The sequence below is a fragment of the Balearica regulorum genome, chromosome 3 (genome assembly GCF_011004875.1).
Source record: "Balearica regulorum gibbericeps isolate bBalReg1 chromosome 3, bBalReg1.pri, whole genome shotgun sequence".
NCBI classification, from domain to species: Eukaryota; Metazoa; Chordata; class Aves; order Gruiformes; family Gruidae; genus Balearica; species Balearica regulorum.
Window position 1 is genome coordinate 4,181,334 of NC_046186.1, and position 15,481 is coordinate 4,196,814.

At 47.3% G+C, this 15,481-nt stretch overlaps 1 protein-coding gene and 5 non-coding genes across 6 annotated transcripts in view; 1 reads left to right on the forward strand and 5 right to left on the reverse strand.

Annotated features, from left to right (window-relative positions):
* Positions 1-15,481, reverse strand: part of CTSB (cathepsin B) — a 131,641-nt gene that overhangs the window by 61,840 nt on the left and 54,320 nt on the right. The window lies entirely within an intron of this gene.
* On the reverse strand, positions 1,457-1,529 carry TRNAR-ACG (transfer RNA arginine (anticodon ACG)). The gene has a single exon. It is a non-coding gene; the product is annotated as a tRNA-Arg (tRNA).
* On the reverse strand, positions 2,511-2,583 carry TRNAR-ACG (transfer RNA arginine (anticodon ACG)). The gene has a single exon. It is a non-coding gene; the product is annotated as a tRNA-Arg (tRNA).
* On the reverse strand, positions 3,894-3,966 carry TRNAR-ACG (transfer RNA arginine (anticodon ACG)). The gene has a single exon. It is a non-coding gene; the product is annotated as a tRNA-Arg (tRNA).
* On the reverse strand, positions 4,986-5,057 carry TRNAW-CCA (transfer RNA tryptophan (anticodon CCA)). Its single transcript has one exon. It is a non-coding gene; the product is annotated as a tRNA-Trp (tRNA).
* Positions 5,733-5,804, forward strand: TRNAW-CCA (transfer RNA tryptophan (anticodon CCA)). The gene has a single exon. It is a non-coding gene; the product is annotated as a tRNA-Trp (tRNA).

Sequence of the window (15,481 nt, forward strand, 5' to 3'; positions counted from 1 at the left end):
GGGCACCCCAAAATGGGCAGAGTTGGGGCCAACACCACAGCCAGGAGCACCACAGCAAATCCCACAGCAGAATGAAGATGCCTCTTCAATGGATCCCCTGTGGGCTGGACAGACCCAGCACTCTGAGACTGTCCTGGCAGATTATTTGCTCTGGTCTCCAACTACCTTTGAGGCCCACATCGGTCTTTGTGCAGTTTATTGATGCCTTGCAAAGTTCTGCATGCAACCTCGATGAGCTCTGTGGAAAGCAGACTGGCCATCTGCCCTCAGCACTGTCCCAAGCCTGGCTCAGCATCATTCAGACACCCAACCTGGTGATCCCCTTGCAGATGCACTTCCCTTGTGCCATAAGGTCAGGGTGGAGGGGTGCAGCACCCGGGCAAATCAGACACCTCACTTTTATAACTTTGCAACCTTCTTTTAGGAATTAGGATTGCCTAGGAGACTACAAGGTATATCAGACACGAAGAGGCAAAAGTATGTCTGCCAGCAGACTTTAAAAAACTTTAACTAGGGGAAAAGCTTGAAGAGGTATGGAAATGTGTGGAAAAGGACAAAGCTAGACTTGCTCCATGTTGTCAGTGTCTTGTTTGTACTGAGGTTAGTCTTGGACACAGTGCCCCAGTGATGGTCTCCGAAGTGCTGGATGAAGAGCAGTAATGCTTCCTTTTGAGCTGGTAGCTATGTTCTTGGCAGGACAACCCAGCACCCTGCTGACTCTTGTTCAGGTTGTTGTTCTCCAGGACCCTCCATGCACTTTTTGGCACGACAGTTTTCCTGACAGTTGCCCCCAGTCTATAGTGCTGTTGGGCTTATCCCATCCCAGATGCAGGATGTTGTGTTTGCCTTTGCTGAACTTCCTTCACCATGTCCAGGTCACTCTGAATGATGGCCATCCTGCCAGTGTCGCCTGCTCCCCTCCCCACTGGTGTCATCCATGAACTCACATAGGGTTCATCCTATCCCATTACTGAGTATGTCAGTGAAGATGTTCAATAATATCAGTGGCAGCATTGACCCCTGAGGAGCACTAGGAGCAATTAACCACCATTTGCACTTCCAGCCCCTGACCACAACCCTTTAAAGCCAATGTTCCAGACCATTTTCCACCTCCCCCTTGCCCACAGTTACTAGTGAGGCTTTGGGTAGCCTTCACTCAGTGGTGCTCAGGAAGACAGAGAGGAGATCTGCACAAGGCTTATGAGGAAAACACACACTCAGAGACCTCAGGAGTAAACTTGATGCCCATCAATGTAGGAACTCAGCAGGCCAGGACAAAAAGGACTTGAGGAGTGGCGGCTCTTGAAGCAGGTGGCATGCTCGCAGCTTTGATGCAGTGTGTTGTAAAATGATGCTCCTGTGATGCTGATGCCAGAGAGATGGACAAAAAGCCTGGGAAGGACCTGATGAAGACAGCTGTCCCTTGTCATCTCACAACAGCCAGGCAGTTTCAGGGCGAGCCAGGCAGGAGTCGAACCTGCAGTCTCCTGATTCGTAGTCAGGCGCGTTGTCCATTGCGCCACTGGCCCCAGACCCTGGTTCCACCTGGTGCCCCCACTGTGCTTTCTGTACCACTTGGGTGTATTGCTGGACAAAGAGAAGTGGCAAGAAGACCTCACCTAGCTCCCTCCTGCCCCATCCATGACAGCTTTATCCTACTCTACCCTTATGGGTGAGAGATCTGTATTGGTCCCACTGGTCCCACCACCCAGGAGAAGAGGTGCCTTGGCTGAGTCCCCCCACAAGGATGCCAGGAAGCAAATGCAGATGGTGACCTCCAGCCCCTCAGCTGCTCTGGTGGGTTGGAGGAGACATCTTGCCTTCTCCATGGGAGGTGTGGCTACAACTCCCAGTCAGCGCACGGCTTGGAGCAGCTCAGGGGTCTCTGGAGTCGTGGTGCAAAGCTGAGTGTTGAGCTCAGCCGAAGGCCACCTGTTTTGTCCTCCACTTACTTACCTCCTTTGAATGACAGAGGGCAGAGCAGGTGAGCTGTGGGTAGTGAGATCTTGCATGATGGCCACTTAGTCTGGGTTAGGCTGTACATGGGCATCTTTGACCTTCCTTGTCCAAGCCACATGCAGGGTGAAGGTACCAGAAAGGTGGTGACAAGCCCACGAGCCTATCAATGTAGGATGGAGCTGCAAAAGAATATGGAAGCAGGAATTTCCCATTGAATAATAGAGTTATTCATGTTGGAAACAACATGTGGAAGTCCCTAGTCCAAATTTCTTATGACATTCAGATCAGTGCTTTGCCTGCCTGAATTCTGAATACCTCCAAGGCTGAAGAGTTCACGACCTCTCTGGGCCCCTCTCTCAGTGATTTACCACCCTCAAAGTGAAATATTTTTTTGCCAGTATATCCAGTCAGAGCATACACTGATGCAAAGGAATCCTTTTCTGTGAAGGAAGCCCAGCAAGAAGGGAGAAACACCAGACAAAATCAGGCCATCATAGAGAAAGAGGTCCCCTGTCACCATCAGTGTGGCCAGGCTTTGGGCAGGAAAATGCTGAGCCAGGCAGGAGTCGAACCTGCAATCTCCTGATCCGTAGTCAGGCGCGTTGTCCATTGCGCCACTGGCCCTGGTCCTCCTGGAGTTCCAGGGGCTTCCGATCGCTGGATGGACTTTGTGAGAGGAACAGGGGAAAGTGCAAGAGAAATTAGTTAAGTGTAGGGAAAAATAGATTTAATGAGATCCCAGGAAGGCAGATCCGTCAGAGCACAAAAATCTTTCACATTAGGTCATTTTGTTACAGTTGAGCTTTGAATGACTCCAAGGATGGGATCTGCAAAACCTCTCTGGGATCCTGTTCTAATGTTACCCTACGATATGGTGATATGTGAATTTTTTTTACTGTCATCTAATAGAGATTTTCCTTGATCTAATCTGTTTTTGTTGAGGTGCCATTCTGTCTCCCCTGCCTCAGTCACTGTACTTGGCACCAACCAAGCGGCTTTTGCACCTGCTGAGCCCCTGTTCCCATGCCTTGGTTGCAGCCTCCTCCCTTCTTCACTCCCTCCCTTTAGCCCTCTCTCCTTCCCACCTTCATCAATGACAAAAAATTTGGGAAAATAATCTTCCCTCATATTTGGCCAGAATGTCCCATTTCAATTTATACCTATTCTCTGTCATCCTCTCATCATGAAATGCTATGAACTACCTGGCTTGATGAGCTCCTCATAGGTACTGGAAGGTTGCTATCAGATCCTCAGAGAAACCTCCTCTTCCCCAGGCAAATAAACCCAGTTCCCATGACTTCTCCTCATACAGTGAGTGCTCCAACATGAGGCCATTTTGACAGCCCTCCACTAGACTTGTTCCAGTTCATCAGTGTCCTTATACTGGGGGCCTCAAAGCTGCATGCAGTATTCTCAGTGTGGAACGTGAATAAGCAATGGGACTAGAGGGATGTCAGTAGTGAGCAGTGAAAGCTGGAGAGGGACTGTTTACAAGGGCAAGTAGTGACAGGGCAAGGGGGAACGGCTTTGAAATGAAAGAGAGCAGATTTAGATTAGATATTAGGAAGAAATTCTTCACTATGAGGGTGGTGAGGCCCTGGAACAGGTTGCCCCGTAAGCTGTGGATGCCCCATCCCTGGAAGTGTTCAAGGCCAGGTTGGATGGGGCTTTTGGCAACCTGGGCTAGTGGAGGGGTTGGAGCTACATAATCTTCAAGGTCTATTCCAACACAAACCATTCTATAATTATATGATTCTATGAGTAGAAGAGAGTGATGAGACAAAGGTCTGGAGTAACTCTTTCCATTCTGCAGGGGAAGAGAAGAGCCCAGCACCTTCACCCTGCAGAAGGCACCGAGGATGGACAACGTCCAGGAGAAGGCAGGACCTCGCAGAGGGAGCAGGAGGAACCCCCCCCCCCCAGGCTAAAAGTGTCGAGCCAGGCAGGAGTCGAACCTGCAGTCTCCTGATCCGTAGTCAGGCGCGTTGTCCATTGCGCCACTGGCCCCGGCCCCTGGTTCCGCCAGGGCCCTTGGCAGGCTGCCCGTGCCGTCCTTCTGTAGAACATCCTCTGCGCCCATCACACAGACACCAAACACCATCCAATGCAACACCAAGCAGTGAAGAACATCAGCTGGACTGCCAACTGCTGACCGCAGCCCCCTCGGCCCCCTGCTCCAACCACATGGCCGGCTGCCTTGTGATTCGGCTTAGACGCTCTGTCTCTGTGTCCTGCTACAGGGACAGGTCTGGGAGACCTTGTCAGAGATCAAATTGTAGTCAAGATAAATGATGTTCCTTGGTCTCCTCTTGACCACTGAGGAAGTCGTCTCTTCAAAGAAACCTACCGTGTTGGCCAAGAGTGGTCTGGTTTTAATGAATCCATGGACACTCTTTCCAGTCATTTCATTTGGACATGAGCATCTTCCATCCTTCCTTCATTTGGGGATGGCTCTCAGGAGTATTTCTTCCTCGGTCTTCATCTGGGCTTTTTGGTGAGGCTGACCAGATTAGAGCTCCCCCAATCCTTCCCCTTACTCCTCTTCTTGAAAAAACTTCTCTTGCTTCTTCATCAGAAACCTGTCTCCGTTTCCATAATCCCACACTGAATAATTGTCCTAGATCCCTTCCAGAATTGCCCGGACTGACTGTACCACCCCACGTTACTCTGCCAGGCAAGTATTGCCGCGGGTAAGCCCACGTCCCCCAGGAGGCACTGAGCCTCCAGCTGTGGAGCTTCTTGCCCTTGTGTGAGGAAGACTTCACTTCCTTCAGCTTGTTGATGAGGCCAGCTGTAGCAGAGAGCCACCACAACACCCGTTGAACATTGGCCTCCCCTCCGATCGTGATTCATAACGTCCAGCCCTGCTGAAAGGAAAGCTCTGGGCATCTCCTTTCCCCCCTCAGCCGTTCCTGAGGTGCCCCCCCTAGAGTTGGGCAATGCCTTGCAGAGCCCTGCCCCTCACGCAGAGCAGCCCCCCCAGAAAAGCAGGGCAATAGAAAGGGTGGTGAGCGGTGTCCCAAGGCTGACCCCGGTGTGATTCGAACACACAACCTTCTGATCTGGAGTCAGACGCGCTGCCCTTGCGCCACGAGGTCGGGGTGGAGGGACGCAGCTCCCCGGCTTGGACCCCAGCCTGGGCGGTGGGGATGTCCTCTCCATGGGGACCACCCCAGGGGTGACTGGGGAACCCCAAGAGAAGGGCTATGAGAGGTGGAGAGGACAAGACAACCCCTTGAGGAAAGGCCAGACAAGTTGTGCCCACAGCGCAGTTACCTGACTGGAGAGCAAAAGCCCAGGGAGGCACGGAGCAGAGTGAATAGCAATGGATCTAGGATATGTGGGGGCAACTGAACTGAAAGCACACTCCATCCCCTTGCTGAGGGGAAGGTGACCCCAGCCAAACTGTGCAAAAGGCATGAGGGTCCCTCCTGCCACAGGGCTTGAGGTGGGTGCTGTACATCTGCCAGGTCAATGGGGCCTCTCTCCCCAGGGAGGTGGTGGGCCACCATCCCTCCTGCCCCTCTGGAGACACATGCTCAGGAGCCCGTTTACTCCTGGGAGAGGCCCTGTAGGGCTGCTCTGGGCAATGGTCCTCTTTTGGCCTTGCTCCTCTAAAGTACCTCATTTAGAGACCTCCTTGCAGGCTTAGTGTGGCAACTGGCAAAGACACTCCCACTCCTTTCAGATGAATCTTAAGTCCCCTTCCCTCAAAGAACGGCCCATGGCCATAAAGTGCAGGAGGACATTTGGGCAGATCACCTCCCAGCCCTGACCTCGTGGCGCAATGGTAGCGCGTCTGACTCCAGATCAGAAGGCTGTGTGTTCAAATCACACCGGGGTCAGGATGTCCCATCCTCCATGGGGTAGCACTGTGAGATGGGCATTTCATGGGCAGTTGTTTTTGCTGTCCCACTCTGTACCCCACAGCCCTGGTGAAGGGCAGTAAATAATCCATGGCAGATTGGTCTTTCCTTGCTGGACCAGCGTTGGGAAGTATCTTCAGCCTCTACACAGAAGACAGGATTAGTGGACATCCCAGCTGTGGCTCCACATCTGGGTTCTGCTTCTCTTGGTCCCAATCCCCCTCCAGAAGGGAAAGGGCATCTGACTCCAGATGAGGACTTCTACAAAAAGCCCAGCCTGCAGTCTTATCCATAGCAGGGTACATTATCCATTGCAGCACTGGCCCTTGCAGCCTGGCACCCCATTGCAGCGTGTTCTCTTGTTGCTGTTTGTGGTTTTTGCCTCGCACCTTATCACTGTGCACTCTGAGAAAAGTCTAGGTCCATATACTCTGTAGCCTGCTGTTAGGTGGTTGAAGGTTGGGATAAGATCCCTTTGCATATTCTTTTTGTTGATTTTGTTGAAACACTTGGCTGTGAGGAACTGAAACCAAGGTGTGAGGAGTAGTCATCAGGATCTTTAACTCTCTACTTACTCTCTTCCTGGTTCCCCATATATTTCTTGGTTAGATGGACAGAGGGGATGGAGGGTTGGAAAAAAAGGAGACTTGAAGCTGTGGGAATGACCAGGCTGGACCTGCTTTGGCAGGGTACACCCCTGGTGTGGGTACATCTGGAGAAATTAATTATTTCTTTCCCTACACTTTTCTTGCCTTTCTCATTGCTCCGTTGTCTCTTTTCATTATGCCTCCTATTTACATCTTTTAAAATCACCTTTAAAGAGCCTTTAAAACAGTTCAGCTACTTTTAATGAACCGTTACTCATGTAAGGTCTGACCTCTTGTGCCAGAATCTGGCATTTAGCAGGAAGCAAAGTCCCACAGTTCTGCATCCTGCACACAATGATGATGGCCTGAAAGTGCAAGAATCTTAATCTACCTGGACACAGGCTGTCCTGTCCCAGCCCTGGAAGATCCCCTTTCTGCCCACAGCTTGCCTGGCACCATCCACAGGTGTCTTGGGGGATGGGGACAATGGGGAAAATAGGCAACCCCTGGACTCAGACTATCACACATCTGGGCATCACAGCTCTAGAGAGCCCTGGGGATGTCCCAAGCCTGACGTTGCCTGAGAATCCACAGACAGTGGTCCACAGACAGAAGGCAGAAGAATCTGATCAACCAAGGAGGACAAGGTCTTTCAGGGTGTTCCTAACCCTGGGCCAAAAACCTAAGTGTAGGTCCTTCCGTGACTCCCATTCTCATTTATCCAATGAACGTAGACCTAAGGGCCCCTATTTCACATCCCAAAACTCCTGGTGTGTCACCGATGGGTTGCTAGCAGAGGGTTTTGTCAGTGGCTGTCCTCCAGATGTCACTACCTGACTGTTTAATGTCCTTGGCTCTTACAAAAACCGAATAAGCAAGGGCAGCACCCAAAGGTAGGGGAGATGTCTCCTGACTGTGGACCAAATGCACATAGCTGTGACATGGGAAAACGTCTCAGCTGGAATCTGTACATGCCAAATCCTGTATGTGCTGAGTGCATTCACTCAGCTGCGATTGCTGCTGAACCAGGGGCAAGATTTATATCACCACTCTGTCTCTGTAATCTGATTTTCTGTCCCTTTAACTTCTCTGAATGGAAAGAAACTCAGGTATTTCCTTTTGCAGATCTTCCACAGCTGAAAAAACCCCACAATATAGCAGAGATTGCTAGACAATTTTGCTGGGAGTGCTAGCACATTCTTGAAAGAGCGCTATCTGGTAAGTATTATTCTGGTGTACTTCTGGTTAGATGTATAATTTTCACTGCAGCCAATGGGAACAGTTTTTACATTTACATTCATAAAAAACACTGAGATTTAAAATAATTCTCACTTTTCAACGGGCTGAACTTTTAAGACTTTTTAAAGTCTTTTTTTTTTTTTTTTTTTTTTTTTTTTTTAAGCAGGAGTGACTTGAGTCACAGTGTAGGCAAGACCTGGCTGGTGATGAGGTTTAATCAAAGGGACGGTTTACCAGGCAGTAGAACTTGATGTCTCCCATGCAAGAGAAGTTGTCCTAAGTTATTTAATAACCAAATTATTTCATAATCTTGAGACTTTTTGATTTTTTTTCTAGTTAAAACACTCTATCTTGCATAAATGTGGAAATTTTTGAGGCCGTGTCAGATAGGGAAGTGTGAGGGAGAAAGGCTTAAAAATATTCCATAAAACTGTAAATCCTTGTAACAAATGCTGGTTTAGATATGTCTTTATTTTCCAATGAAAATCCAGTTCTCAGAAAATTGTGATCAGTCTTATCAAGGTTCATTATACAAAACAGTTTACTCTAAATATTGACATACAGTGAGCTTGACCAGAGGAGGACATGAAGCCTGTGAGCACAAGCTCAACCTTCCTGAGTTGAGACCCCTGCTCACAGCACTAGATTGGGTCCAGCTCTGAATTTTCTGTGTCTGGTGAAGATAATTATAGATACCTTAAATATATTGTCAGACCGTATAAGCATCTGTGCCACTCCTAGCATGATCTCATGACTGCACTGGAAGCTGAAGTTTCATTTTCATTTCCCTCCACCCTGTTGACTCAAGGCTCAGTGTCTAAGTTGAGGACAAGGTCACATCTCCCTGTTAGTGGTCAAGGTAAGGTCATTTTTGTTCTGCTGGAGCTTTTTTTAAGGATAAAGATCCTCCTGTTTGTGGAGGGAGGCTAACTCCTAGGCTTTGGTGCCAATAAGAAGTTTTTTAGCCCCTCAGTATCTGAATCACTGATGAAGTGGCTACTGGAGAAGTGATAGAGTCTATTAAGAGCTAAATCCCACCTTCGAGTCTCTTGATTTCTCTGGTCACGCCTTTACCTGTTTACATCTAAGGCCCACCCCTGCCTCAATGCAGGGCAGGATGGAGGTGCCAGGGTTGTGACCAATGGTCATCCATGGGGTGCCCCAATCTTCAATGTGTGGATGATTTTTTGTATCTTCAGCAATGACATGGAAAAAAAAAAGCAAAGAGTAAAATCTCCAGGTTTGCAATTTTTATTTCAGGTATTTAAAAGCTTTGCCAGCTGCAAGAAACTTCTTAAAACGTAGTGAGTGGAAAAATAGATCATAGAAGTGCTTCAGTACACTACATCTAGGGGAAAATAACCCAGACTGTCACACTGGACTGGCAGTTACAACCCAGAGAAGACATCTTGACATTTGCAGACAGCAAATTTGTCAACTTTGATGCCATGGGAAGCTGTGAAGGCAGACAGTACCAGCAAGGTCAAAAAGGTCTAAACATAGCCGGTCCAATAGGTCATTGCTGTGTTCTTATGTTATAATGTGAGGTCATGATTGACCCAGCAGAGAGTTTTTGGGGATTATTTCTCTCCCAATATATATTTTGATGAGAGCATGTGGCTGATATCAGGAGGCAGAAGGGCTTTCAGGTGGTACGCTGGTATCTTTAAAATCAGACCATAAACCAGATGTGGTATGAGATGGATTATCAGCCAACATCCATGAGAAATATTTCTTTGGAATGATTTCAGGGTAAAACAACAACAAAAAAGACTCAAAGCAATTTCTTATATCTACCTCTGTTGCAATCCCCAAACCTGAAAACACACACCCAACACACACACACACTCTCACTCTCTCTTAGGGTTGCACCTTTCTCTTAGATGACTTTTTTTTTAAGCCAAAATTGTTTAACTTTTTTTATGCCACAATTTCCACAAAATCTTCAAATCTCTTTTTGGCACCAGGTTCAAGACCTGCATTCACAATGATTTTTTTAATCAGGCCCAGGATATACTCCTGAGTGAATGTCAGGTTGGCTCCTTAGGAACAGAACAAAGTCCAAGAAGACCTAGAAAAATCACAAGGACCACAAGGACCACCCTCGTGAGCAGACACCAATGCCGATAGTGAGATGCAATCAAGTGTAAATTTTTTAAATGGATAAATGCCTAAATGGCAGGTATACAAGTAGAGCTCATCAATTTGAAGGTAACTAGTCTTCTAATAGTATCACTGCTCTATCACAGTTCATTGAGTTTTCAAAGCCCCAGAAGTGTGCCAGACACTTTTCACACCTTATGTTTGCAGTGACAAAGTCATGATGTGAATTTCTCCTGAGAAAGAAAGTGGCAAGATAGAGCTGGAACATATAGCCCTGCTCAGCACATCATTCCCCTTCTCCCAAGGCTGATAGAAAAATAATACCAAGAGTCCTTTTCCTTACAGCATCTCAGATCTATCGGCATCCCCTGGGACAACAGAGCATTGTCACCACTCATACATTAATTTTTATAATACCCCTGGGAAAGAGAGGAGAGAAAACCGTCTCCTGGTTTTACCAACATGGGGATGGAAAGACTTTCTTGAGAACAGGTTGTTGAAGCAAGAAATCAAATTTGTGTCTTCAGAGGCCCCACATGCAGCTCACCATGCCATCCCTGAAAGGCTCTGCCCTGACCAACCTTCTGTGAGATTTTGGGCAAGTCATCTCATATGAAAGTTAGGAAAGGCTGTGCACGGTCATTCCACATCTACTCCAGGGTCCTGTCTCTTACAGCAGCCCAGATGTCCACAGAAAATATTAAGAAAAAAGACAGGCTGATCCTTGTGTTTTCCTTTATACACTCTCTGAGCTTCCCACTGACACTTACTTCCAGAAATGGGATAGGTTTGTGTGTTCACCCCCCTTCCAGCATGGTTTCCTAGGAATTTGCCTGATCATTTTCAAATATACAAACTGCCAGAAAGACACTTGTGAGCAATTTTTCTCATTGACTAGGAGAGAAAAGGACACACAGATGATGGTTCCAGAGTAGCTCAGATACCACTTCTATTGCTGTCCCAAATAAATGAAATTTGCTGTAAACATCAATTAGTTGCATTAGTTCAGATGCCACGTAATGATGTGCAATACCTTAACAAGACTCAGCAGATTCCTGGCTGCTCTCTCCTCCTCTGCCTGCTTCTCTGTGTGTCTCTATTTCCCTTTCCAGCTGGTGACTCCCCACTAAGGAACTGCCTGTCCAGGTCCCAGGTGGGGTACAACAGAGACTACCAAATTCCAGTGCAAAGGAAATTGTGATTAACAAGGCATGGAGAGCTGTTTATAAAAACCTCACTGTTCCAGCCTACAGGGCATTTATTTATATGAGGAAAAAAGGCAAAATGCACTGTTTATCCATTTTCCTAGCAGGAATTCCCTACTTTACACAACTGAAGAAAGGCAGGGAAAAGCCATGCAGGTGCAGCATATCTGGGTAACTTTAATCCCCCTATCTGAAAGAGCCTGGAGACCTGGCAGACCTTCTCACCTGGCTACTATCAGTACAATTTTCTTGGATGCCCGACCTCATGGCCATATTCTCTCAGCACACTCTTTTCACAGAATTTGTGCCAGTAGAAAATGAACAACTGCTCCTTAGTATTTTGTGCATGGAAAATCAACCACATATTGTCTTTCCTTTCTATGAACTTTTCCCTGGGATTTTGTCACTTATGGAAGAACAGGAGCTATCTGCTAAATGGGATTTGGTTCCTCAGCTTGCTGGCTTGCTTCGTTCCTTCTTCTATGCTTCTAAGATTTTAAACCATATTCCTGTACTCAAAACTGTTCTGGCAACTAAATCTGCACAAGACCTATGTTCTTTATACTGTTGAAATGGCTGAACTGTTTTAATGAAAAGGGCAAATTAGTTGGGGAAAAGCAAGAGATTTCACTTATTTGTGCAGTGATTGCACAGCTTTGGTCCAAATAATACACCATAACCGGTGAGTGGTTTAGGGCAGGAGGAGTGAACGGAGGGAAAGGAGAGAGGGAAAGGCTCTATCTACCCTCTCCTGTGAGAACATCCATAGCAAAATTCCCTGGGGTGCAATGATGACCATTCAGGCAAGTCAACCAGTGTAGGAACAGAGGTACAGGATCAAGGCTCTGTTCTTTCAGCTTGTATCACCAAGCTGGGCACAGTTTGGGCCCAGACCTACTAGCACCAACCCAAACTGTCCTGGGCACAGCTGGGGGTTGGCATACACCAGGGACCATTCCCAACAGATAGTTTTAATTCAGCCACCTTGTTCTGGAGGATGAAAGAGTTTAACAGTATGGATGTGGCCAGCCATCCTAGTTGTCTTAGGAAGTGTCCCCGTCATGTTTAGTTGCATGGTTGATGCAACTCTCCTTCCCATCCTTCCTCTGGCAATCTCCATTTGACCTGCTGCCAGACTGGCTCCACTGTCACCCATCACAAGACTCCATCAGCACACAGCAATGTGTACCAGAATATCTTTTGGCATGCTAAAATTTCCCTGCTCATCATCTATCCTTCTGCCCCAACCCAATGGAAGAAGTTAGACAGAAAATAAAACCCCAGATTTTAAGGCCAAATATGTACCTATTCACAATCAGGTTCAGGTGATCTGACTACGCAGCCCAGAGGACTCTGCCTTGCAAGTCTTATCTATACAACAGTGGTCTGTGGGGCTTGCCTGTGAAGAGGTGACACATTTTTGCATAGATAAGTATTTAGACTTTTGGCTGTATTTTTCTAATTCCTTACCAAGGCCAAACTTTTACACGTACTTTTTGTACCAACACTCACAAAACCATACACGGTGCTTCTCTGAAGGGCTGGAGATAAAGGTGAAGGGTGGGTGAAACTGTGTTTTAGACCCCCAGCAAAGACGTGGGTGTGAAAACCGTACAGAGGACTCTTGAGAAATGCAGCCCGTAATGTTGCTAGTAAGTCTTGGCCTTTCCAAATGTCATTCGCCTGGCAGTATCTGGCTCATTACCCACTAGGAATCCCATCCTAGGAGCAGGGGGGTTGAGGTGCTGCCATGAAAGGCATGTTTTCCCGGCAAAGTCATGCACGGGGGAGCGGGAGCTATTAGCCGTGGGTGGCTCTGTGGAGACCTTTATGCAGAAGGCTGGAAGTGACCCTCTTAGCTACTGTGGGGTTGGGTCCCTGAAAAAGAGCCTTGACCATTTTGTCAACTTCAGCAGATGAAAATCAGGCTCTATAGGTGTGCCTGTGAACAAGGGAGTTCAAAAATTAACACCTCAATGGCTTCCTTTTCCTTTTGAGGCACTCTTTCAGTCTGGCCTCTGCAGATGCTGCAGTATCAGTCCTGCTCCCAGCTAAGATTGGACCAAGTCTCATCCCCCAGCATGGGGGCCAGAGTGGTGTGGAAACACCATCCGTGGATGGGGAGGTGAAATAAGGAGAGAGACAGAGAGCAGATTTACATGGTGCTCCCAGAGGTTCCCCTGATAGATGCTTATCTACCCTTATCTCAAGGAAATATTTTAGGGACAGAGACAGCAGATATCAAGGAGAGGCTTAGGGTCCTGTCTCTGACCTCTAAGAAATGGCATAGTCATATATTGAGGTGTTTTCAACCCACAAAGGGCACAGTTCCAGCCAGAAAATTAACTGAAACTTGTCTTAAACTAGAATTTGGGATGCAAACATTTTGGTGATGAAGGCACAAGGAAAGAGCTCTTGGTACCCAGCCAGGCGCTGCCCCTTCTCTTCCCATCCTCAGCAGAAGTAGCCCACTGGGTGGTAGAAAGCAAATACCACATACGCCTCCAGCCTCTGTGTGCATTACACAATGCACTGATCAGTTCATTGGAAATTGATTATGTACTTGATTATGTCATGGTTTACATAACCAGGTTTTGCCTGTGATATTGACCTCGTGGCTTGGTTTCAGCTGAAAGGGTTCATTTTCTTCACAGTAGCTAGTATGGGGATATGTTTTGGATTTGTGCTGGAAACAGCCTTGATAATATAGAGATGTTTTTGTTCTACGGACCTGCTGTTGTTGAGCAGTGCTTACACAGAGCCAAGGCCTTTTCTGCTTCTCGCACAGCCCTGCCAGCGGGATGGCTGGGGGTGCACAAGGAGTTGGGAGGGGACACAGACAGGACAGGTGACCCCAACTGACCAAAGGGGGTATTCCATACCGTGTGACATCATGCTCAGTATAAAAGGGGGGCTAGTCTGGGAGGGGCAGCAGCATCTCCAGGATGCGTGGCTTGGGGACAGTTCGGTTTCAGGACAGGTCTGAGCGTGCGGTCTGAGTTGTATGGTCCTCGGGTGAGAAACTGCGTTGTGTATCACCAGTTTTGTATGCTCTGTTAAGTACTGTTTTGTTTTGTTTTGTTTTCCCCTCTCCCTTTGCAATCCCAGTAAACTGTCCTTATACCGACCCACCAGGTCTTGCCTTTTCCTTCCCATTCTCCTCCCCATCCCACTGGGGGGCGGGGGGGAGAGGGGGGGAAGGAGGAGGGGGAAGGGAGCGAGTGGCTGCGTGGTGCTCAGCTGCCGGCTGGGGCTAAACCATGACACCTCGGAAGATGTGAGCTGCTTTCCAGAGGCCTAGAAATGAAGTAATTAAGTAAACTGAAGTAACTTCAGATATTTATTAAAAGGGAGTCCTCCAGGTGGTTTGTTTTCTTTGTTCTTTAAAGGATTATATTTCAATGCATCTTGTACAACACCACGGACATATTTTGTTTGTTAGATAGGTGATACATTTGCTTTTAGTATTATGCCCCACTGTGCGTCATCTGTTCAAGCAGAGATCTGCAACGGCTGGCTTCCAATGTGGGATTTAGACGTCATTCACAAGCACCTAATCACTGTGACAGGCACAGGGAGAAAACTCCGTGGAACTCCAACCTTACTTAGGACACCGATCTGTGTAGAAGATAGTTGTCTTAATCCCAAACTGTTTACAACACAATAAAGATTGCTAGCAGCAGGACAAAGAGGTGTTTGGGACAGCTGAGCTATGGGTAGAGGGAAGGGAGGTGGTTGCTTGAGCACCTTATTAAAGATTCAATTGGTGAGAAACCAGACAAATATGAATACCTGTAATATCAGTAGTTGCAAATACAGACTGGAAAGCTATACATCTGTACCAGTAACAGTGTCTTTCTCTAGTTCCTGAGATCCTATGGCATGGTGTGGCCATACCCATATTGTGCAACTATCTTAGCCTCCAAAACAAGGTTATCGCATCAGACTGCCTACTGGAATAGTTCCTAGCCAGGACTAATTATTGAAACAGCCCAAGAATTTTTGGCAGAGAGCTAGCAGATGCCAAAAGTGCCAGGGCTGTTCTGATAATTTAATGTTACAGATGTTCAATTTTCAGTGATCACATCTTGACGCTATTTAGTCTGTTTGTACAGACACAGGTCAGCTGAATGACTGTTCAGACTCTACTAACTGTATTAGCTGCAACTTGATAGGTTATAATGAGATCTTGGATGTAGCAGACAAAACAAACTTGTCTATCACACATGAAAACAAGCATGCATATGCGGGTGAAGGTCAATGCCATGCTGACCTGTCTGATATATATGACTCTCATTCTTGTGGCTGCAGCTTTAGCAGCTTCCTACCTAATAAGAGCCAATGGAGCTCCTGTGATTTTATTTTTGATGATGATGGTGCCAAAGTCAACAGAAATCTACCCGATACACCACGGGAGTAGACATTTTGGTGCTGCACAGAGGGAAGCATTTAGACGCTGCTCACTGTCTAATGAAAACACTTCTGGTCTTTTAGTTTGTCATCAACTGCACAGTAGTTCTTA